Source organism: Peromyscus californicus, unplaced genomic scaffold (assembly GCF_007827085.1).
Source record: "Peromyscus californicus insignis strain IS unplaced genomic scaffold, ASM782708v3 Scaffold_2__1_contigs__length_46816999, whole genome shotgun sequence".
Lineage (NCBI taxonomy): Eukaryota > Metazoa > Chordata > Mammalia > Rodentia > Cricetidae > Peromyscus > Peromyscus californicus.
The window spans coordinates 40836710-40859652 of NW_026294540.1; the positions used below are offsets into that span (position 1 = coordinate 40836710).

The 22943-nt window shown below is 45.2% G+C and overlaps 1 protein-coding gene across 5 annotated transcripts in view; it reads left to right on the top strand.

Moving 5' to 3' along the window:
• Nucleotides 1-22943, top strand: part of Mtus2 (microtubule associated scaffold protein 2) — a 370144-nt gene that overhangs the window by 44937 nt on the left and 302264 nt on the right. The gene's annotated exons all lie outside the window — the stretch shown is intronic.

The following is a 22943-nucleotide window of genomic DNA, read 5'->3' on the forward strand; positions in this document are numbered from 1 at the left end:
TTCTTCTTTCTGTATAACTGATAGACAGGCTGAGGTGAAAAACAAAAGCAAAACCTGGGACCCATTTGTATCATAACCTTTAGTAAAGGGAGAGTATGCTTTGCTAAAGACTACTCTTTGCAGCTGTGAGTATGGAGGCGCAGAGCCATTGGATATGTGGATGGCCTAATGCTTTGAAAACCTTAATACATACAGCTAATACATAAAATATTTTCATACATGGTGTGGGGTTTTTTCCCATTTTATTTTATGGGTGCTGGGAATTGAACCAGGGTCCTCTTGGAGAGCACACAGTGCTCTTAATCTCTGAGCCATCTCTAGCCCTATCATGTGATGCTTGAATATAGATATACATTATGTTCAAGCCAGGGTAGACGTGTCTATATCTTTAGAGATTTATCATTTCTTTATAAAAATTCACAATCCGTCTAGCTCTAAAAAACTATATCCCACAGTATTTTTAATCTATAGAGCTTATTTTTAAAATGAAAGATTTAGATACATAGTTGAGCTCAATGACTTGATTGGTTTATGATTAGGATTAAAGTTGGAGGTCCTACTCCTGAAGCAGTGTAAGATAAAACAGAAAAAGCAGGGGAAAAAAGTCAAGAGGTCTTAGGGAATATTTCAGAGCCTCAAGCCTGCCTGTCAGGTTTAGCGCTCTGGAAGGATCTGTAGAGCCGAGATGGAAGCCTCATGGGACCAAGCTGTGTTCAGAAGATCAAGGAGGGAGGAACCTCTGCTCCCGTGGAGGTGGTCCCCATCCCAGCCATGGTTTCCTGCCTCCCAGATCTGACCACAGGGGACTCACTTACATCAGTTTCCTCAGCCCTGGGGACAGCAGCCTGCTCAGAGGACACAGCAAAATAAGCCTTTTATTGCTGGTTTTACAGGGGCACTGTTTGGTAGGTTTCATTGACATTTTTCTACCCTGTGTGATAATGAGCTATGCTTCTATTGGGATCTTAGGATATAGGAAGGTATTCTAAAGACTTTTATAATACAAAAAAGATAGGTGTTTTAGGAGCCAAATGACTCTCAATGCTAATTCAGCCAGTTAAGAGAATTATACTCATTCTTTTATATTAAATAATACTCATAAATTATGTGTATCCCATAGAAACAGTGGGGGAAATTTACTTTATAACTGTTTGAAAATTTGTACCCTTGGGATTTGGTTTGCTTTTGAAGGGTCCATGACTGTGAGAGCTACATTCTTGAGAAGTCAAGTCAAAAGTCTTGTGCTCTGTTTTTCTGTCCCTGTGGAGGCCACAGAAAGGCGGGAAGCCTCTGTTTTCCATGCTGGTAGTCATGGACACAATGGAATCAACCTAGGCACTGCTAAAGTGAGGATTTAACAAGGCAACTCCATGTAGTTTATCAGGTAGCAAACGGAGGTTTATTTCGGGGTAACTTATAACCGTAAAAAGGTTGGCTACAGGATTTGGGAGAGGTGAGGTGCAGTCCAACATGGTTCTCTGGAGAACTCTGACTGAGTTTGCAATCCAGCATCCAGGATCATGAGGAACCAAGAGGGCCAGCACATACGGATCTTGGGTCTTAAGGGCTCGCATCCCGGCCACACCCCAGGGGCAGGTCATAGGCAGGCCTGCAGTTACCAGCTGCCTCACTAGGGGCAGTGCTTCAAAGTCAAAGCTGGAACCCACGACACACTCACTGCTCAATGGATGGCTGGAGTAAGAGTGTCTGTGCACAATGGAATAGTATTCAACCGCGGAGAAGAGCAGTCGTCTCGATCACAGCAGAACAGATGTTACCGGAAGGCGTTCTGTTCAGTGACACAGACCAGACACAGGCGTGTTATCTCGCACCTGTGGAAACCGGAAACAAATTGATCTGGATGTAGAATAGTGATTTCTAGAGGCCACCAGGAGGTTGGGAAACAGGGCACGAGCACAGTCGGACAGAGGTGAGCGCTGATGTTCTGCAGCGCAGTGAGTGACTGTGGGCACAGTAGCCTATCGGTAAGTTTTATGAGTCAAGAAGAGGGGGGCTCGATGGTGTTAAACATAAGGCACTAACGTGGGTGGAGGGGAGAAGTGCTTGTGTGTGTGCGTGCGTGCGTGCGTGCGTGCGTGTGTGTGTGTGTGTGTGTGTGTGTGGCAAACACTGTGTGTATGAAACAGCACATTGTCACCACCAAGGTGCATAGTTACTGCAAGTTAGTAAAAAGTTGACAAAAACAGTTAAACACAAACAGCCCAGTTTCTGGGTTTGACAGCCCCGTTTCATAGGCTTGCTAGCCAACAGCTGATGGCTCCTCCTAGAGACACGTGGGCACGGAACACTCCCGATGAAGGAGGTCTAATGGATGGAGCTGTAGGGGGTCATTTTTCTCTGCCCTGCATTAATTCTAATCTATTTGAGATCTAGGACAGAAAGATAAGAAAAGGGAAAGATAAAAGAAAACGTGATTAATGTTTTATCAGCAGTGTGTCTGGGCAGCACTTGACAGATTACCAGGGTCATTTACTGGTTATAAGTGATGCAAGGTGCTAGGCTGAGGTGGGCACTGAAGGGCTGGGATGGTCAGGGGAGGGCTGAGGTGGGCACTGAAGGGCTGGGGTGGTCAGGGGAGGGTTGAAGTGGGCAGGGGAGGGCTGTGGTTTTTACTGGCTGTCACAGCAACCATTCGGTGGACTCCAGTGGACAGTGATGTATTGCATTAGAATAGATGGGCATTTTGTTGGGAGGCTTGGTAGGGCAGAGACAATTCCGTCATCTGCAACACCCAGGACAACATGAAAACGTGTGTTTCCAATTGGAGAATTACTAAGAATCCCCATGTCTTCTTTTCAGAATGCTTCCATTTTGGTTAACTTCCCGCCCTGGGAACCTACTATTCTGTCAGACAATTAAAAGTAGGAGTTAAAAAATAACTGGAAGAGAGCTTGCTTGTCTAGGCAGCATTGCTTCTAGAAGCCGTGAGTTACTAAGTAAAAGTTCTACACTAGATGTGGGATACCTCCTCATGAGTTGCTAAAGGAGGCCCTGGGAGTACTCTGTGGAGCACTTTCTACTCTCTTTTCCTGGGTGTGGGGTGAGCTGGGAAGCTGCGTGGTGCCTCTGGGTAGGAGGAAGGTCTTAAGCCATTAGGGACCAAGGGATCTTTGTGGCAGGCGTCCACTTTTGAGCCCCTCAACGTAATTCGTAGCAGAGAGTGTTATTTGTTCCCAGTTGGGAGCAGAGTGCTCCCTCTGGCCACACATGGTGTATCAGTGTTTAGTCACTGTGATGGGATCCCCACCCCGGCTGCTTATGAAGGGCAGAGGCTCAGTGTCACAGATGCTCCAAGTCCAAATGGCTTTGCACACTCTTGGGGAGGGCCACCCCCTGTGTGTATTGCCTGCTGGTGCATAGTAATGGTGAGAAACCTCCCAGGAGTGAACAGACAGCAGATTAATACAGATAATAATAAATAATTAATAATTAATAAAGGGAGTGATGACTAGGGCAAATGCTCTGTATTGTAACCGCTTTCTTGGCAGAACCCCCAGAGGCATGTGAGATTGACTTCCCAGGAGCATGTGGCAGAGACCTAAGGACCTCACACCAGGCCCACACCTCAGGGTTCTACACCTGCTTCTTAGTGCAGACTCTCTATGGATAGGTTCACTCAGACTTTTGTGGGGGATGTAGCTGAACCACACCCAAAGAACAGAGTGGGGCTGTCGGTGGGATTTTCATCTGGTCCCAGGGTGGTGGATGAGCTGCTGATTGCTGGCTTGAGTATCAGGAAGTGCTGACCATGGATGCGTTCTGCTTTGGGGAAGGTATGCTTCCTAAGGGACCTGGTTCTGGGGAACTTGACCATGGCAGATTTCTCTTCGTACAGAATTCCAGGAGAAATGGACCTGTACCATCCAATGCAGACACAGACTTTGTTTTCCTTTCTGGATCCATGCTTATCCCCTCTTCCTTGGAAAGATTCAAATGTGACAACGTATCCCCCTCTTCTTGTGTATGGGTATGTATGCCTGCTCTGTCCTGAAGTCCCCTGAGCACAGGAGACAGAGGACAGGGAGCCGCTGTGGCCATGTGTGGGGTGATCGGCTGAGGGGGCTCTCCCTCTCCTCTGCCCCTCTGTCTGTAGTCTGTGTTGGTCCTGGCTGGTGGAGAGGGTTGTGGGCGTCTGTCTGTGTAGTCTGGGTGTGCAGGATCCTTCCATCAGGGAACTATCTTTGCATGTCTAGAGGTAATTTCTGCTTGCTGGGAGCTGGAGAGGCGTGGAAATCACATGAAGATCAGTGTGCGTCCATCAAGGAGCAGATGAGATCGGTGGTGGATGGCGGTTTTTCTTTAAGAAAGGACATGCTCACTGCCTCCTGTTCTGGGAGATAAACCAACTTCAAATCTGTCTTGTCAGGTGCGATGCATCCTGTTAGGAAGACTGATTGAGTTATCATGCGAATCGTACAGAAATGATTTCACTGCTCTCTCAGTCTTAGGTCTTCCGACCCTAAGAGGACAGTGGTGTGAGTGAGGGAATGTTTGCCTCGTGCTCACAGGCTGGTGTGCGTCGCACAAGGTGATTCTAGAGGAGTTCCATCTTGTGTTTTCCCAGATGGAAGCGTTTTGGGACTTAACATCATTGCGACAGAGGGGGCGTTGGCGGTGGTCTGAGAACTGGCTCCACAGGCCGCCTAAGAGGAGAGCCCTGGCTGTGTATGATGACTGAGAAGTGATGAGTTCCTGGCTAAGTTCTTGTGTTTTCTAACTTATGGAAGATTAACACTTTCCTTGAATGTGTGAAAACGAGCTTGGTACTAACATTCATATGTGAGCATATGCCGAGTTTAAATTTTTTTTTTTTGGTTTTTGGTTTTTCGAGACAGGGTTTCTCTGTGTAGCTTTGCGCCTCTTCTGGAACTCACTTGGTAGCCCAGGCTGGCCTCGAACTCACAGAGATCCGCCTGGCTCTGCCTCCCGAGTGCTGGGATTAAAGGCGTGCGCCACCACCGCCCGGCGAGTTTAAATATTTTAAGCTAACGTTTGATCATTTTTCTTGCAAAAGTGCTGACCATAAACTCCCCTGTAAGCAGTCAGAACTGAACTGAGCACCACATACTGTGTTTGGAAAAATCCCCGTCCTCCTGCCTGAACCTGCATTTGACTGTGTTCTTCCTACACTGAGGATGCTGGTGAGAGATGTCCCAGCTGCCTTCTTGTTAAGTGTCCAGATGTGAGTATGCGAGGTGGCTTTGGTCCTGGTTGTATTGTTTTGGCCTTGAGCAAATTAACTCACATTTGGAGTCCCTCTACCCCTTCTACCCACCCTAGAAAACAAAGTGGACTTAATAGTTATGAGAAGCACTAAATGGAAAAACATTTGAAATGCACTTAAAGTCATACCTTGCCCTTTGTGAACGTGTTGTATCTGTTAGTTTCTCCTGTGGCTATCACACAGATGTATTCATCCTGTTAAAGGACAATGGTAGTTCTGGTACTGAAGTGAAGTGTATCTAGTTCACAGTTCTGGAGGCCCAGGATCACGGTGCCATGTCCTCAGCTCTGTTGCGGACCCCTGGCCGTATCCCATAGGGAAGACGTCATGATGAGATAGAGGTGTGAAGCTGGAGAAAGAGAGTGGCCAGCCTTTCTCGTTTTTATAACAGTCCTCTTCCAGGAAGTAACCGGTGTCGCATAGAGCTGAGCAAGACCCTTCAGAGGGCAGTAACCCAGTGACCTCGTCACCTCCCACCAGGCCCCGTCTCTTATGATTTTACCACTTGAACATGGCGGCAATGAAGACCAATACACAAACACATGCTACTGTAGCAAGAAGAAAGAAAGTAGCTATGACCATGAAGATTCAAATGTTAAAGATAACACCCTTTGTGTGGTATGTCACTGTCTTGGATACTCTGTATAAATGCTCTAAAGATATCAAGGACCCTTTCTCAGGCTGCTGCATGGCCCTATTGGAATCAGCAGCTCTTTGGTTTGGATGACTGCCTCCACCCCCTCCAATCCCCTTTCCCTTCCTGTCCCAGGGCTGGGATTCCCAGCTTCCCAGCATTCTGGCCTCATAACGCCAGGCAAGCTGGTGGTGAGCGTCCACAGATACAACTCCCGTCTCATATGTTTCTGAAAGGTATGAACTTGAAAATTGTGCAAGTTTATGGTAGTTAATTTTGTCTTAACTTTGTTATGAAGTGAAGATGATGTTAATACCGAATGAGTAATAACAAAAATCAATTAAAATCATTTAGGGAAATTAGCGTGCCGGCAAGTTCATAATGGCTTTTCCGGTAGCGAAATGAGATTGACACGGATTAACAGTTGTGGTGGACAGAAATTGGCTGAGTTTATTGCAGTCTATTTTCATTCAGATGACAGTTGTGGGTGGAAGCTGGCACCAGGGTGTTTAGTTATGGGACCCGAGAGTGTGAAGGAAAAACTAATCAAATGAGACAGCTCGCACTTAATTTTAATTAGGTAAATTCCCCTTCACGTTTTAATTGCATAAACCCCATCATGGTTAGTGTGGCGGCTGACAGCCATTTTATTGTCTAGCTTTCTGGTTTCTTTCCTTAGAATTAAAAAAAAAATTCAGAGGCAGTTGCATGCAGCCGCACATTCTGAGCCAACCTCTTGAAGTCATCTTTCCAGTATTTGAAATTTTTTCAAATCTTGTTTTGTGCAAAGACACCAAAACTCAGGCTGGAGGGATGACTCAGCAGTTAAGAGCCCTGGCTGCTCTAGCAGAGGACCCGGGTTCAGTTCTCAGCACCCTACAGGGCGGTTCGCGACCATCTCCAACTGCAGTTTAGGGGAATCTGATGCCCTCTTCTGGTTTCTGTGGGTACTGCATGCATGTGGTGCGTGTATGTAACCTGCAGGCAAAACACAAAGTTAAAACAAAAGCACTAAGAATCATATAGTATAACCTCCTAGATACGTTGTAGGTTGATGCAAGGGACTTCGCCAGAGTTGTTTAGTTGTTGAAATAACAATCATGCTTCTAAAATATTGTTTCCGCAGACCATGAAAGCCTTTTTGTGGTGTTGTGACTTGGGGCAGTTTGACAGTGTGCACATGAATGGGCTTTTTATCTTTGCCACTTTGGTAAGTTCCTGCCCTAAGGTGTGGTCCATTTTCAACTAAGCTTTAGTTGGGCTTGTGGGATCCAGTTGGGTGCTTTGTGTCCACAAAAAAATGGTATTGTCTTCTATGTAATTGCCCAGTGTGTATATAAAGTTTAATTTTTTGGTAAAAGTAAAGAGAAGCATAGTTTATGAACTAAAAACATTTTTTATGTGTATGAGTGCTCTGCTTGTATGTGTGTATATGATGGTTGTGAGCTGTCATGTGGGTGCTGAGAACTGAGCCAGAGTCCTCTGCAAGAGCAGCCAGTGCTCTTAACCACTACACCATCCCTCCAGTCCCCAGTTTATGAATTTTGATGCAGCCTATGAAATGAAGTCCTGAAAATTAGCTAATCAGAAGACACACACCAAGACCAGTTCTCACCTTCCACTTTGTGGGTCCCAGGGATTGAACTCAGGCTGGCAGACTTGGTGGCAAGCACCTCTGTTTAATCCACTGAGCCATCTCACCAGCCCAGAATATCTCCGTACTGTTTACTGTGATTGGCTCCCATGCTTGTGAGGGCTGGTGACTCTGAAATTTGGATGATAGGTGACTTGGCATTGAAACTCAATGAGGCTTTGATTGCTGCTGTGGTGGAGAATCCTTCCAAATGGCGAAGCCCCAGGGCCTGTCCTCCAAGCCTTCCATGGACTGGACGAGGCCCACCTGCATCATGGGAGTGGACCTTTGAGTCAAGGCCTGCTGGTTGTAGGTGACCTATGTAAATCACACTTTCAGACATACCTCCACAGCTGTGTCCTGTGCGCTGTATGTAGCCTAGCCTAGCTGGCAGAGGAAGGAAACTGTCACAGCACACGTTTATGGGATGTGTTCTGTGTGACTGGGTTAAGATGTCGCTTCTGAAACACTACAGATGTGTGGCTGCCGTCATGCTTCACAGAGTCCAGCATTGGCTGCTTTCTGTGTCTTTGCAGATGCTCCGTCAAGATGTCTTAATTCCCACAGGTTCGCAAATGAAGAGTAAAGGCCCAGGGACATGAGTCATTTGACTAAGGTCACAGTCGGCCCACTCCACTATCCTTCTGGTTCCCATTCCTGGGGCGGCTTCTTAAGGGAGACCATGTCCCAGAATTCACAGCCAATTTGGAGCAGGCAGAAGCTTATGTGGAACTCCCCTGTAGAGATGAGCTCATGATTTTTCCATGTCATGTGGAGTTGGCTGTTAGTCAGTTGGACCTTACAAAATTAGAGTTTATCAAACTAGAAAATAATGCAGTAATTCCACCATTGGATACATATCTAATGGAAGGAAATCAGCCTGTTTGCAACAGTTGGAAATGGTCAGTTGTGTGTGGATTTCACCTCAATAATACCAAACCCCAAATTGTGTTCAGAAGCACTGGGAAGGTGCAAACAGAGGATTATGAAACCAAGACCAGAGCGAAGTGTGACTTTGGGTAGCACTTTTCTCCTTGTGGTGTGTGCCTGGTGAAACGGAATCATGCTCCTGGAAGATCCACAAGTATCCAAGGATAAAAATGCGGCTCAAAACCAACCACAGACGAAGGTTCTGTGTAAATATAGAATGCTTTCATTTGGGCCCCTCCAGGGTTATATTATAATCTAAAAATATGAGTGTTTTAGGAACAAGTCAACCTTTGTATTTGGAATGAAGTATAAAAATCATTCACATGTAAGTGTATACACATACATGCACATATATATGCTTATATATATGTGCACACATATACATACACACATACATGTACAAATGCACACATACACATGTCCACTCAAACATACACACCTAAGTGCATCTCTATATACATACATCAACACATATACATACATGTATACACTTAAAACACATACACACATGTACGTATACATATACAATACATATGTACATACATACATGTTTTGGAATAATCTTTTTGTATACTGTGAAGATATGTCCCTCTGAATGGTTTAGTAAAACACTGAATGGTCAATAGCTAGGCAAGATCTCTGGGCAGAGAGGATGCTGGGAAGAAGAAGGAGAAAATGCCACCAGGGATGCAGAGCAAGCAGCGTGGAATTTACAAAGTGAAGGTAACCAAACCACGTAACAGAACGCAAGTTAAAAGATGTGGGTTAATTTAAGTTATGAGAGCTAGTTAGAAACAAGCCTAAGCTGTGGGCAGAGCTTTCGTAATTAGTAATAAGTCTCTGTGTCATTTTTGGGGAGCCGACTGTCCTGACGAGAAAGTTTGTCTATAAACGGTACCACATGTTGGGCCCCATTCATACATGGACTTTCCTTTGGGCCGACAGCTCACAAAAAACAACACAGAGACTTATATTAATTATGGAAGATTGGCCTTAGTTTAGCTTGTTTCTAACAAGTTCTTATAACTTCAATTAACCCATTTCTGTTCATCTACATGCTGCCACGTGGCTTGTGGCTTTTACCTCTCCTCCTTCGTGTCTGTCCCTGTGCATCCACTGGGGTCTCCCCCTTTCTGCTTCCCTGTGCTCTCTCTGTCCAGAAGTCCTGCCCATACCTCGTGCCTAGCTATGAGATGTTTAACTTTTTATTAAACCAGTCACAGCGACACATCTTCACACAGTGTAAAGGAATAGTCCACAACACACATATTCACATGTACAGTATACACAAGCACAGATACAAATACATTTACACATATACATACATGTATACAACGCATGCATGTACACACACACACACACACACACACACACACACACACACACACACACGAGCTGGAGAGAAGAGGGAAAGGGGAGGGGTCGGGGAACCACACAGGAGCAGGCGGTGAGTAGTCTGTAGTTAGTATTTCCCAAGCTTCACATGAAGCACTTCCCATCGCTGTTGCTGGAGTCTTCCCACTGCCTCCCATTCTCGTATGTAATGAAATTGACTTCTGCGTTATTAGTTCTGCTCTGTTGTTCATCCTTCGCCGATGTCAGAGAAGCAATGTTAACATTGTTTATTTATGCCACAAAAATTTATTACCTGTCTCTCTGACTGGGAGATTAAAACTTGTGATTACTCGGTTTCTCTTGTCTGAACAGTAGAGCTTGAGATTGGTCCTGGTGACTGTCACATCAGGCTCTGTCACAGCTTGTCAACGACGCCAGGGATAACTGCTCACCATCTATAATGTGTCTTTAAAGATTATGGCTTTCCTCCTGATGTCAGTCTGTCCATCCATAGTGTACATGACAGGCTGTTCATCCGTAGTCATTGTCCTGATGAGTCTGTCCATCCATAGTCATTGTCCTGATGACAGTCTGTCTATCCATAGTCATTGTCCTGATGACAGTCTGTCTATCCATAGTCATTGTCCTGATGACAGTCTGTCTATCCATAGTCATTGTCCTGATGACAGTCTGTCTATCCATAGTCATTGTCCTGATGAGTCTGTCCATCCATAGTCATTGTCCTGATGATAGTCTGTCTATCCATAGTCATTGTCCTGATGACAGTCTGTCCATCCATAGTCATTGTCCTGATGACAGTCTGTCCATTCATAGTGCACTGTCCCGATGACAGTCTGTCCATCCCATAGTGCATGGAGAAGCCACCTGCAGATGTGTGGAAAGGGTGTCACATGCTGTAGTGTAACCCTTTAAGAGTCATGCTGATGTAGTTTAATTTCGCCATGCTCATCTGTAGATGTCTACTGTAGGTCTTTCTCTTGGTTAAGGTTTCTATTGCTGTGAGAAGACACCATGACCATGGCAACTCTTATAAGGAAAACATTTAAAGTCCTCATACTTTCCTGAACACATCATTCCATGACCTAGATGAAGGCTCCAACTTGGATTTGATATGTGTAAGAAAATGGTACCAGAACCTCTGGCAGTGTTCAGTCTGGAGTGACATCACTGCAGGCCTTGACTAGTGGTACATGTATTCAGTGCACCCATAGACCTCATCTTCCACAGGGGAGGGCACCAGTGGTCAGTGTAGGATGACATTTGAAAAGAAAATCCCAGGATGTGTGTCCTCTTCTGTGTGACCATTGTTCCCGTTTCCCCCTTTCTAGAACAGAAAATGTCCTTGTTTCTGATTTTAAGGACTGTTAGTAATCCTCATCTGCTTTAAAGAACGAGGCTGCTTGGTACCAGATTGCATGTACACAAAGTTAATGATCTAATGTTGTTTCTAATAGAAAACCCCCCTGAAACTCTGAGATAGCGTTAATGGCCAAGTCCATATCTTTCCAAGCCTTTCTTCTTTTTCTACCAAGTAAATCAGCTAATTTGTATACACTGGCTCTTGGATTTTATCTAAATGGAATCATTTGTAAGATTATTCTGCAGCTTGTTCTTTTTGCTCTACCTCTGCAAATATGTAGAAAAAGGACTGACCCCATTATTCTTTTCCAGTGTCTCGTGTGGACTCGTGGGATCCTGTTACGTACGGTTTTTCTGTCGAGGGTTTTCCCCTGTATTTCCCCTCTTCATCTTAGGTAGTCAGTGGTAATGACGTGGCTTGTACCTTCCTGTGTGTTCCTCTATACTCGGATAATCACACATAGACACACAACCATGAGTTTTAAGGATAATTTCCTATGTTATTCAATGGGATTTTATTTTTCAATTAATTTTTTTGAGAATTTTGTATTTATATTATTGCAACCCCCAACTCCTCCCATGTCCCCCCAAGCATGGCCTCTTCTCTAATTATTATTGTTGCTTACACACACACACACACACACACACACACACACACACACCCTTACTGAGCCTATTTAGTTTTGCACATCTGTACATGTCTTTAGAGCTGGCCATGGGATTGGATGGCCTATTCTCCCTCTCTCAGCATCCGTTGATTGCTGGGAGCTCTTCCTCTAAGGTAGAGCCTTGGTGAGATTTCCCTTGTCTGTGTTGGCATGTTGACTTATGACATCATTGTGTGGGTCTTGTTTCGGCAGCCATATTGTTGAGGTTTAATGAGAACAACTTCTCTGTCCTGTCTAGAAGATACACAGCAGGTGTTCTGGTCCTCTGGTTCTCACAGTCTTTCTACCTCCCTCTTCTGTGATGTTTCCTGAGCCTTAGGTTGCCTTGTTAGAGCTATCAATTGGCCCTGGGTGCTCTACAGTCTGCATTTTGATTAGTGGTGGATTTTGGTAATAGTCTCCATCTCCTACAAAAAGAAGTGTCTTTGATGAGCAGTGAGAGCCCCACTTACCCATGGGTGTAAGGATAAATATTTAGAATGCAGTTAGAAATTAAAATTGTGTAGGAAGTGGCAGAAGTAGGTTTTCCTCTGGGCTCGGTGACCTGTCCGGCCACAGGCGGTTGTCTGAGTGCCAGGCATGAATTCCCTCCTGTTGAGCAAGCCTTAAGGCCAATTAGGCATCTGTTGGTTGCCCCTAAGATATAAGTGCCACTCTTGCACCCCTAGGAAGATCATGCTGTGCCAGTCATCGGTACAGTTCATAGGCTTTATAGCTAGGTAGGACTACTGACTGCTTTTCTCCCTTGGTAGCTTGTGTATGGAATTTTAAACATATTTTTCTAAATCTTAATTTTCTATTATAGCAGAATGCACAGAAATACACCAATTTGACCTGTATATCGGTAGCTCAGTCTTTAGTAGCAGCATACTGTTTCATGGTATGGACCCATCAATAATAATTCAGCTGTTACCCTGCTGGCCGGCAGTCACTGGGCTGCTGCCTTGCCAGAAGGGATGTTGGAATAGTGAGCAAATTTGCATGTTTTTGCGCTGATATTTTTATTGTAAAGAAAACCTTAGCAGTGTTTGAAATCTTACTAAAGTACAATTTCAGCCCTGAATGTTGCCAGATTGTTTCTGAAATTTTTATAACACTTGTCCTCAGCAATTTGTGAGCAGGTTCCTTTACCTGATGCAGCCATCTTTTAATGGCTTTTCCTAGTCTGGATGGAAAAAGCTGGGTTTGACCAGCTTTTCATATATCACATCCTTTGTATGTTAGCTTTTCTTGGAATTATATATTTATATATTTTTGTACCTTTTTCTACTGGGTGCTTTTACTTGCCAATTTCTATGAAGACTGTATATATTACCAAGTATAGCAGAGTTTAGCACACATATGTGTGGGAATGCCATAATGAAACCCATTGCTAAAAATATTTCCCTAAATTGTTTTTATAAACCTGGTTGTGACAGGTGTGGCTCTTACAGAGGACTGATAAATCTTTATATAGCCAAATGCACATCTTTTGATCTTTACTTTGGTTCTGGAGTGAAATCTCCATCTGCCCTTGGGTCGTGGGGACAACTCCTTCTTTAGATTTTCCTTTTAGAGCCTGTGGCTTTATTTGACATCTGGCTTTTACTTTTTGTCATTTGATTTGTGTGTGGGATTTAAAAAAAACAGAGAGCCGTGTGCACTTTGTTCCAAACAGACAACGGACGAGGCTAGCACGGTGTCCTGAAGTTGAAAATGGTGTTCTGAGGCTAGAGCTGGCTCAGTGGTTAAGACCACTGCCGGCCTTTGGAGCGGACCCAGCTTCAGTTCCCAGCGGCCACACAGTGGCTCACAACCCTCTGCAATTCCAGGTCCAGGGACTCTGATGCCCTCTTCTGGCCTCCACAGGCACTGCACACATGTGGTGCACAGGTATACATGCAGGCAAACACTCATACACTTTACATGAAATAAATAAATATTTTAAAAACAAAATTTAAATTTAAAATATTGGGGAGGGATTTGATACTTTCCATATTAAACATTTAGCCACACGCACACACCAAAGGACATTGTGATAAAATCAGTAAGATAGGCAAATGCAGTGGGCCCTCTGAGGCCATGAGATCTGTATTACAGAAGCCATTGATGAATTGAAAACATTCACATGTATAGATGTACAGATGTTTTATTTATGCATTACATGATACAGTGTAAGAACTATTTACATGGTGTTTCTGTTGTGCTAGGCATCCTCAGTGACAAAGGGATGCTTTAATCACTCAAGAGGATGCACACTGTTCTGTGTAAGGGATTTGGGGATCCACAGACGGGATATTTAAGAACCAATCTTGCCTGAGACAGAAGAGAGACTCTAGACTTAGATTCAATATAGATAAACTGATATATTGGTGAAATTATTAAGGCCACTCCACGTAGTTAAAAGGAGATTTATTTAATGGCGTAACTTACAAATTAAGGAATAGGCCGGGCGGTGGTGGCGCACGCCTTTAATCCCAGCACTCGGGAGGCAGAGCCAGGCGGATCTCTGTGAGTTCGAGGCCAGCCTGGACTACCAAGTGAGTTCCAGGAAAGGCACAAAGCTACACAGAGAAACCCTGTCTCGAAAAACCAAAAAAAAAAAAAACAAAAACAAAAACAAATTAAGGAATAGGTAGGTCGCGGAGTCTGGGGAAGGTGTATCACAGTCCAGCGGTGTTCTCTGGAGCTCTGCTCAGTCCACCTCTCCAGTCCAGGGTCCCGCAACAGAGAGAGCGCCCGCCGATCCAGATCTCGGGTCCCCCGGCGCCTCCCTTGGCCCCACCTTGTAGGTGTGACAGTTGCCGAAGTCTCAATGGGGGTTGGAACTTCCAGATCAAAGCTGGAATGGCTACCCACTACATCTCCCCCTTTTTGTCTAAATAAGAAAGTTCTAACCTAATACAAGACTATATACAAAGGAATGGTTATCAAATATTGTCCAGGAATAATGAGGGATAATGACCTAGATAAGATGGAAGTACAACCAATGCAAACAATATCAAGCAAGAAACACATACTAAAGTCCAGAGAAGTATAGAGCATAGGTAAATGGCATGTTACAAAGATCCTTCCAAAAGGTGTCCTATCCTAAAGAACCTGAATCTAATACTTAATATGTTCTATCTACTAAGTTGTAACTATAACTGCTAGTCTTCAATCCCATCAAAGACCTGAGAAGGAATATAATGGTACCTGAGAAATGGTACATGGATGCAAACAACTTTCGGGAATCTTGCGAGAGTAGACGGAGACAGCTGGCAGCCTGGACAGTCACCTAATGTTTCTCAGCATTGTTGGTGCATTCAAATTGGCTACAGGCCTAAAGTATCTGACAGACCATTTTCAGAAGCAGGAATTCTGAAAGACCATCTTACCCTGTCTTGGCAGAGTACAGTGGTCGCTTTCCTTGTGTCCCACTTGTCCAGAAAGGATAGCATTGCATTAGTACTGTCAGCCGTCGAGGCAAGGGCAGTTCTTTGCCCAGTAGGCCATTTTGTGCCAAGAAGACAAACTTCCAAATGGAAATGTCTTAGAAGCCCAACATTCTCTCGGGATCAAATTGGTGCAGCCAGGAGCAATTATGTCTCACATCAACAGAATTCTAAGTTATTTAAATGCCATATTCTCTAGGTCTATGAAGTGTTTGAAGATTACCTGTCCATCTGACCTATGTATCTGTAAATCTGGATAACCTAACTAACGTAACTATAGAGATGACAAGCATAGGTGACTATAAATCTATAAGTCTTATCTACCGAAATAACCTAAGGACTAAGGCTTCACGTAAACAAGGTAAACAGTCTATAAGCAAGTGTATGGTAAAGAACGATGACTTCAAAATTGTGACAATACACAAGATGTTATAACAGAGGTAGGAGTATATAGTGCGATACGCAATATGACAATAATCTTAAATATATATCAATATACCGAATATCCTAAACAGAAGTAGAACCTACATAAAATATGACAGATATAAATTTACATTTGTATCAACATACAAGTATTTCAAATAAGAGTAGAAATATATGTACATTATAACAAATATAGTTCCGTATTTGTATCAATATACAAATTATCTTAAACAGGAATATAAAAATAGTTTACATTTGTATCAACATATAAGAACCCATAACAGTGCAAATTACAGTGCAAATTATTTAAGGCTACTATTTTATTAAATTTGTTTACTAGTATACATAATAATCTACCATAATATCTTATACCTATCCATTCCATTTCTTCTTTTCTTTTTTTTTTTTTTTTTTTTTTTGGAATACTGAGTTTAATATTTCCTTCCACCCCCAACCCTATAACCATCATCCATAACCCTGAGAATTATGAAACCTAAGGGAGAAGGGGCGTCGTTTTCTTAGAATTGCTTCCTGCTGTTTAGGGGGTGATGTTATCTCTGTTGGGTACTGTGAGAAAGCTCAGATAGTTAAATCTCAGTTAGACTAACTGTAGGTTCTGCAGTAAGTCTTAGAGTAAGATTGTCTGAAATTCCGGTAAGAAGTGTAGTATGATGATGATTACCATGGCATCATTCTGGATTGGGTAGAGTTGTTGTTGGGGCCCCATCTTCCTTCTGGAGACTTCTGAGATTGCTATTAGAAAAACTTATTTGTTATCAATATGGAAGATTTGGATTTAAAGAGAACATAGCATGTAAGAAAGGATTCTGAGAAATCAAGAGTAAGCATGCAGAGAATTAGAATCTAGAAGACAATGGTCCCTTTTATTGGTTTCCTTCTGTCCCACACCAGAGGGCTCTTCTGATATGGAACTGAAGAATCTCTCAAACTTTTCTTTTAGCAATGTGCTTGGGTTTAGAGAAGGAGTGAGCCAATTCCATCTCCAAAGCCAGCTTGGCTTATAATTGAATTGGAACCACAACTTTTCTAGATTGATAGAGAGATAGATGTTAGACAGTGAGATTTTACCGTGTGTAGATTGGTACCAATAGATTCTTTCTTTCTGCTGTAAACATCCGGATATCCAAGGCCTTATGATTTTTGGAAGGAGACTCTTAATCTCAGGGTCGTGGGTTCGTGCCCCACGTTGGGCGCCAGATATTGGTGAAATTATTAAGGCCACTCCACGTAGTTAAAAGGAGATTTATTTAATGGCGTAACTTACAAATTAAGGAATAGGTAGGTCGCGGAGTCTGGGGAAGGTGTATCACAGTCCAGCGGTGTTCTCTGGAGCTCTGCTCAGTCCACCTCTCCAGTCCAGGGTCCCGCAACAGAGAGAGCGCCCGCCGATCCAGATCTCGGGTCCCCCGGCGCCTCCCTTGGCCCCACCTTGTAGGTGTGACAGTTGCCGAAGTCTCAATGGGGGTTGGAACTTCCAGATCAAAGCTGGAATGGCTACCCACTACACTGATAACATGTGATAAGCTAGTATTTAAATTCTATCAATAAAAGAGTAAAAATTTAGCTTCTGAAAACTCCAGGGACAGGTTGGACTCTGCAGACAGTTCACTTTCACTAGCCACACGGATGACGATGCGTGTCTCCTGACAGTGAGTTCCATGGGGGTATGCGGAATCTTTGTTCAGGGAGTTCTCATCTTGAATGTGTTTGTGGAGGTATGTGTTTCGGGGACTGAGGAAATCACATCAGTTCCAGCATCACACTGTGCATGCTGACAAGTTAGAGTGCGTACCACTTCTTTTTTTTTTTTTTTGGTTTTTTGAGGCCGAGTTTTTTGTAGCCTTGACTGTCCTAGAACTCACTTGGTAGACCAGGCTGGCCTTGGACTCACAGAGATCCGCCTGGCTCTGCCTCCTGAGTGCTGGGATTAAAGGCGTGTGCCACCACTGCCCTGGCATCATACCACTTGTTAATTTGAAGTCACTGCAGGCCTTACAGGCAGCGAAGACTTTTGTCCTATGGAGAAAAAGAAAAAAGGGACTTTCTGTGAGTGTTACACACCCAGGGCGTTGCCAGCAGTCTCTGTATGTGTGTGTGTGTGTGTGTGTGTGTGTGTGTGTGTGTGTGTGTGTGTGTGTATTAGTTCCTTGGGAATTTTGTATAATGTGTGTAATCCTATCCAGCTCCTCCCAGCTCCTCTCAGATCTACCTCTCCCTTCCCACTTGACTTTGTGTCCTTTTTTAATTTTGACCTCGTCAAGTCCCATTTGTGCTGCCCAGGTTTCCTGGCTGTGTGATCTTCTACCGGAACATGCTCATGATTGACTCACCAGGGGCTGCACTCTTAGAGAAAGCTGACCCTCCCTCTCCCAGAAGCTAACAGCTGCCAGTAGCGGGACTTCATGCCCGCCTCCCCTGTCCACGCTGAGATCTAGACCGGCTTGGCTCGCACATGGCTTGTACATGATGCTGCAATGACTGGGGGTTTATGTGCAGTTGCCCTGAAGTGCCCAGAAGACGTGTTTCCTTGTTCATCTCCCACCTCTGGCGCTTACACTCACTCTGCCCCCTCGTGTGCAATGTCCCTGAGCCCTGGGAGGAGTTGTGATATAGATGTCCTGTTTAGGCCTGAGCGTTCTGCAGGCTCTTATTCGCCACACCTTGACCAGTTCTGGAGCTCTGTATTAATCACCATCCACTACAGATGCTTCGCTGATGAGGGTAGAGATAATGTACTAATGTTCGGTATAACCATAAGTCTTTAGGAGTTGGTCTAGTATTAGGTCTGCTTAACAGAATAATAATGGTAACATTCTCCGGGCCTTAAGTCTCACTCTGCAAGATGAAACCCACACCTGGCATCATTATTGGGCTTATGAACGGGCAGGTTCTAACTGGACGAAGTCTGGCCGGATTAGGAAGGGTGATGCATTCTTCTGCTCACTTATATGCTCACAGCAACTCATGTCAAGGCATGGTCTGTACAGAGGGGGTCTGCATAGGAAGGGGCTATGGTGGGAATGGTGTTGAAGTACAGCTGTGGCACGTAAAGATGCACTTCTAAGAACATGAGTACTGTGTGCGCACGCATGCCCAGTAGTCTGGTGAAGCATACTTGCCGGTGACCAGGAGCGCAGTAAGTGACCAGAGGCTGGCTCCTGGATGAGCTAACTGGTTTCTGCAAGTTCACGGCTAGGGGGGTTGGCCTACACTGTGTTAGTGAAGCAGCTGTTGTCATTTGCAGATCTGTCAGGTGCCAGAGTCGATTGGCCCGTCATATGCAGAAAACACAGAAGTCAGTTGCTAGGCACTGATTTTATACACCAGAAACTGAAGTTCCAGAGACCAACATCCCCAGTGTCACACTTATTGGCAAAGCTGTGACTCATGTTCTGGTCTGTGTGAGCTCAGAGATGACACCCTAACCCTACCCTAAGTACATCTCCTACTTGCCTGTTAGGTCCGTGTGACTGTCTGCCCACCTGCTTGCTTTAATGTCAGCTTGGCATTAAACAAACCATATGATTTCCCACAATGTGGCCGGCACTGCGTGTAATTCACCCCATGCATAACTGAAGTGACTTTACAAAAGAAAATATAAAGGCCACCTAATGGCGGTTTTATAAGCCTCCAACGATGGATGGCCTTTGTGGAGCTGTGTCGCAGTGTTGTGAAAAAGCTTTTTTATCTCATTGCCTGTTTTATGCCACCACAGCCAGAGCCGCCAGATGGGAATGTGGTGGCCCACTTAGAGCCTTTTTAATTGCTTGCTATAAATAGCTTAATGATGTTGCCATAAAAAGACCCCACTATCACCAGGCAGCTCCGTGTGACCCACATATATGATGTTTTCCTGGGTGTCATGTCTGGGAAAATTGACGGCCGCGTATGAGAGGTTCTCACTGCTAAAATGAAAGCCTTATTTTTAAGCCAAACACTTCTCTCCCCCTCCCCCAACCCCCGCTTTAGACCCTGCAGATCTCTGCCTCTCCTTCTGTCCTCAGCAATCCCACATGCTCAAAAGAACTCCAGCTCACGCTTAACCTGACCCCAGGGAGAAGTGCTGCCTGGGCCCAGTCCCAAGGTCTCGTGGGAGCCCCTGCAGGCCTGGGTGACATGTTCTGCTCTTCACCGTCATTGGAACCTGGCTGCTTTGCTCTGTACCAGACACTGATGGAATCTCTCAGGTTCCTTCTGCAAGCTTCTCAGCAGCCTTTGGCATTCCTCAACCCGAAGGCGGACACTTCCTTGAGGTTTTCTTTTCTTTTTTCTTGTCCCATGGTGTGGGCCACTCCACAGCCATTCAGTGCTCCTGCTGGGTGCCTCTTCACAGTGTTCCTTTCTTTCCTGGGAACCTTCCATTCAAATTTGCTGTTTCCCACCAAAGTCTTTTTTTCCAAGAGAATGGGAGGCAGGAAGGGAGGGCAGTCTGCCTTGAACACCTGTCACTCATTGGTCACTAGGGTTGACTGGGCAGGTGTCCCCTTCTTACTTTGCTGCTCCTGTTGCTCACCCCTTCGAGCTGCGTGGTTGTTTGGAAAGGACTTCCTTCTCTAGTAGAGGAGAACTGTTGGTTGGTTGGCCTGCTAGAACCTCCAAAGAAACTGTCAGGAATCCACAGGATTGCAGATTTGAAAGGGCAGGTGTCGCTGTGTGGGTGTGTGGGTTCATGCGGGCCTGTTGAATGAGGACTCAGAGGCACCTTAAGAATAAATCTAGCACGACAATTAGGGTGTTTGGCCATCCCATCACCAGAGTAGGTCAGTTCAGGCTGTATCTCGACCATTTGATCCATGGCTAGGCCCCGGGTGGATCTCTGGGAGTCCAATTAGCGAGAAAGAGGAGGGTTTATATGAGCGAGAATTGTTGAGACCAAGGTTGGATAAAGCCCAGGGACAAATAGCCAAATGAATGGAAACACATGAACTATGAACCAATGGCTGAGGGGTCCCCAACTGGATCAGGCCCTCTGAATGGGTGAGACAGTTGATTGGCTTGATCTGTTTGGGAGGCATCCAGGCAGTGGGACCAGGTCCTGTGCTCATTGCATGAGTCGGCTGTTTGAAACCTGGGGCTTATGCAGGATCACTTGGCTTGGCCTGGGAGGAGGGGACTGGACCTACCTGGACTGAGTCTACCAGGTTGACCTCAGTCCTCGGGGAAGGCTTTGCCCTGGAGGAGGTGGGAATGGGGGGTGGGCTGGGGGGAAGGTGAGGGGGGCGGGAGGGGGGAGAACAAGGGAATCCGTGGCTGATATGTAGAACTGAATTGTATTGCAAAATAAAAATAAAAATAAAAATAAGGAATAAATCTAGCCTTTCACAGCTGCAGGGGGATTCAGCCTCTAAGGACTGAAATGCTTTCCCTTTGCCCAGGGCATTTTTTATTTTTCTCCATATTTACACTTTAGCCAGTTGATTTCCATATGCTCAAAATAACCTGAAAAAAGCTTCCAAAAATACAATGCCAAGTGCGAATTTCTCGATTCATCAGGTACCACAGTTTTCCGGTTTCCAGAACCAAGTTTTGCTTAGGCTTTGTATCCGTGGGAAACTCTCAGACAGGATTCACATAGAGAGACAAGAGAAAGAGAGGATGTCTGCTAAACAAAAGATGGATCAGGGGTAGGTGCTAACACTCCAGAGCCAGGCCAGGTGTAGCCCAGCGGGAATGTCAGTGTCGCCACAGGCAGGGGATTTGTTCTGAAAGGGAGGGCCCGCTGAGGGCACAACCCATGGACTAAAATCCAGACTGGATAGGGGGGTGGGTGGCTGGGGAGAAAGCCCCAACAAGCTCTTGGGAGATTAAAGGCGGGGGAGAGGGAATGCAAGGAAGTATGGGGTACATGGGAGGCGTAGCTGAGGTGGTGGGAAGACTGTGTGCTGGGAACAGAGGGAAGGGATCTTAGAGCGGGATGGCTTTCACAGTCTGGGCCTCTGTATCTGCCTTTGCACGTGTTGTGTGTTGAAGGATGGACTCCACTGCACAAAGGACTGGGTTTGGAGGCGCTGAGTGGATTCTTGGTCGCCTCAGCCCTTTGACCCAGGGGTGCTAATGACTTAGGTGGACGACCCAGTGTTCTTTCCCTTCATGGAGACACGGCTTTCTTCTTTCTCCACCAGCTGAGAATGCTGATCGCCATTCATCAGACATCCTTGTTTCTTTTATACAGTGATTTTTCTCTACAAAGTGTCTCATAACCCAGTAGAAGGCATTTCCCTCGTTCTGGTAGAGGAGGGAAATAGTAACTTGGAGCCATAGAATTCCACACTGAAACCAGACTCTTTCGTGTGGCCCATGTCTTCTCTTCCAGAGACAAAGATGTGGACGAGCACTGCAGAATGACATAAAGAGCTGATTCCGAATGCTATGGAACGGGGCGGGGGATGGGGGGGAAACGTAATTTCTATGTTTTGGGATACGCCTGAGCTAGAAGACACAAAGTGTACCCCGAGGGTGAGGAGGCTTCAACCAAGTATTAGCCTAGCCTTCTCACAAAAACTGGGGGCCATGGTTCAGCCTGTCTGCGGTAACTAACAGATGCTCTGAACCATTGTGCTGCGTTTCTCTGATGATGAGAGAGTAAGGGAATATGGCACAGGGCTTATCAGGCATCCGCATTTAATCCCTTGCTCCTGCTCAGTTTGCACAGTGGCTTGGAGTCCCCAGGGTTTTAGCTTATCTGTGGCCTCAGGTGTCCCTCTGGGTAAGGGTCCTTCCAGCTAGATGGTTTCTCAGCAGTTTGCACTTGGCATTAGGTGCTTGCTTCTCATGAGGACACCACAGGCTAGATCTACCTTCATCAAGGCAAAATAAATCTGTAAATACCGTGGGCCTTCTTGGTGGTCGTTTAGGTGCAATTTCAACTAACTAGACGGTGAGGGGGAGACTGTTGCCAGGACGATATTAGAGCACCCTAAAGGCATGCCAGAAACTTAGTTTATGAAGCAGGGGTCTGTTAGTCCTCATCCGTCTAAATCTACCTCCCAAGGATTTGAGTATCTGGTTCTTCAACCTGTACAACGCTGAAGTAGCAGATTAAAAGAAGTGGGGATTGTAGCAGGAATCTTAGAGAGTGTTATTAATAAAACAAACCCAGAGCCAAGTATTGGGGTGAAATGCTGGATGGTCAGAGAGACAGAACAAGCCACAGCTAACCTCACCTGGCCAATTCCTCAGCTGATCCTGTTTCCTCAGACTGGAAGCCTCTGTGTCCTCATCCCAATGGCTCTCAGCTGAACTGCTGCTAGAAGCCTGAAAG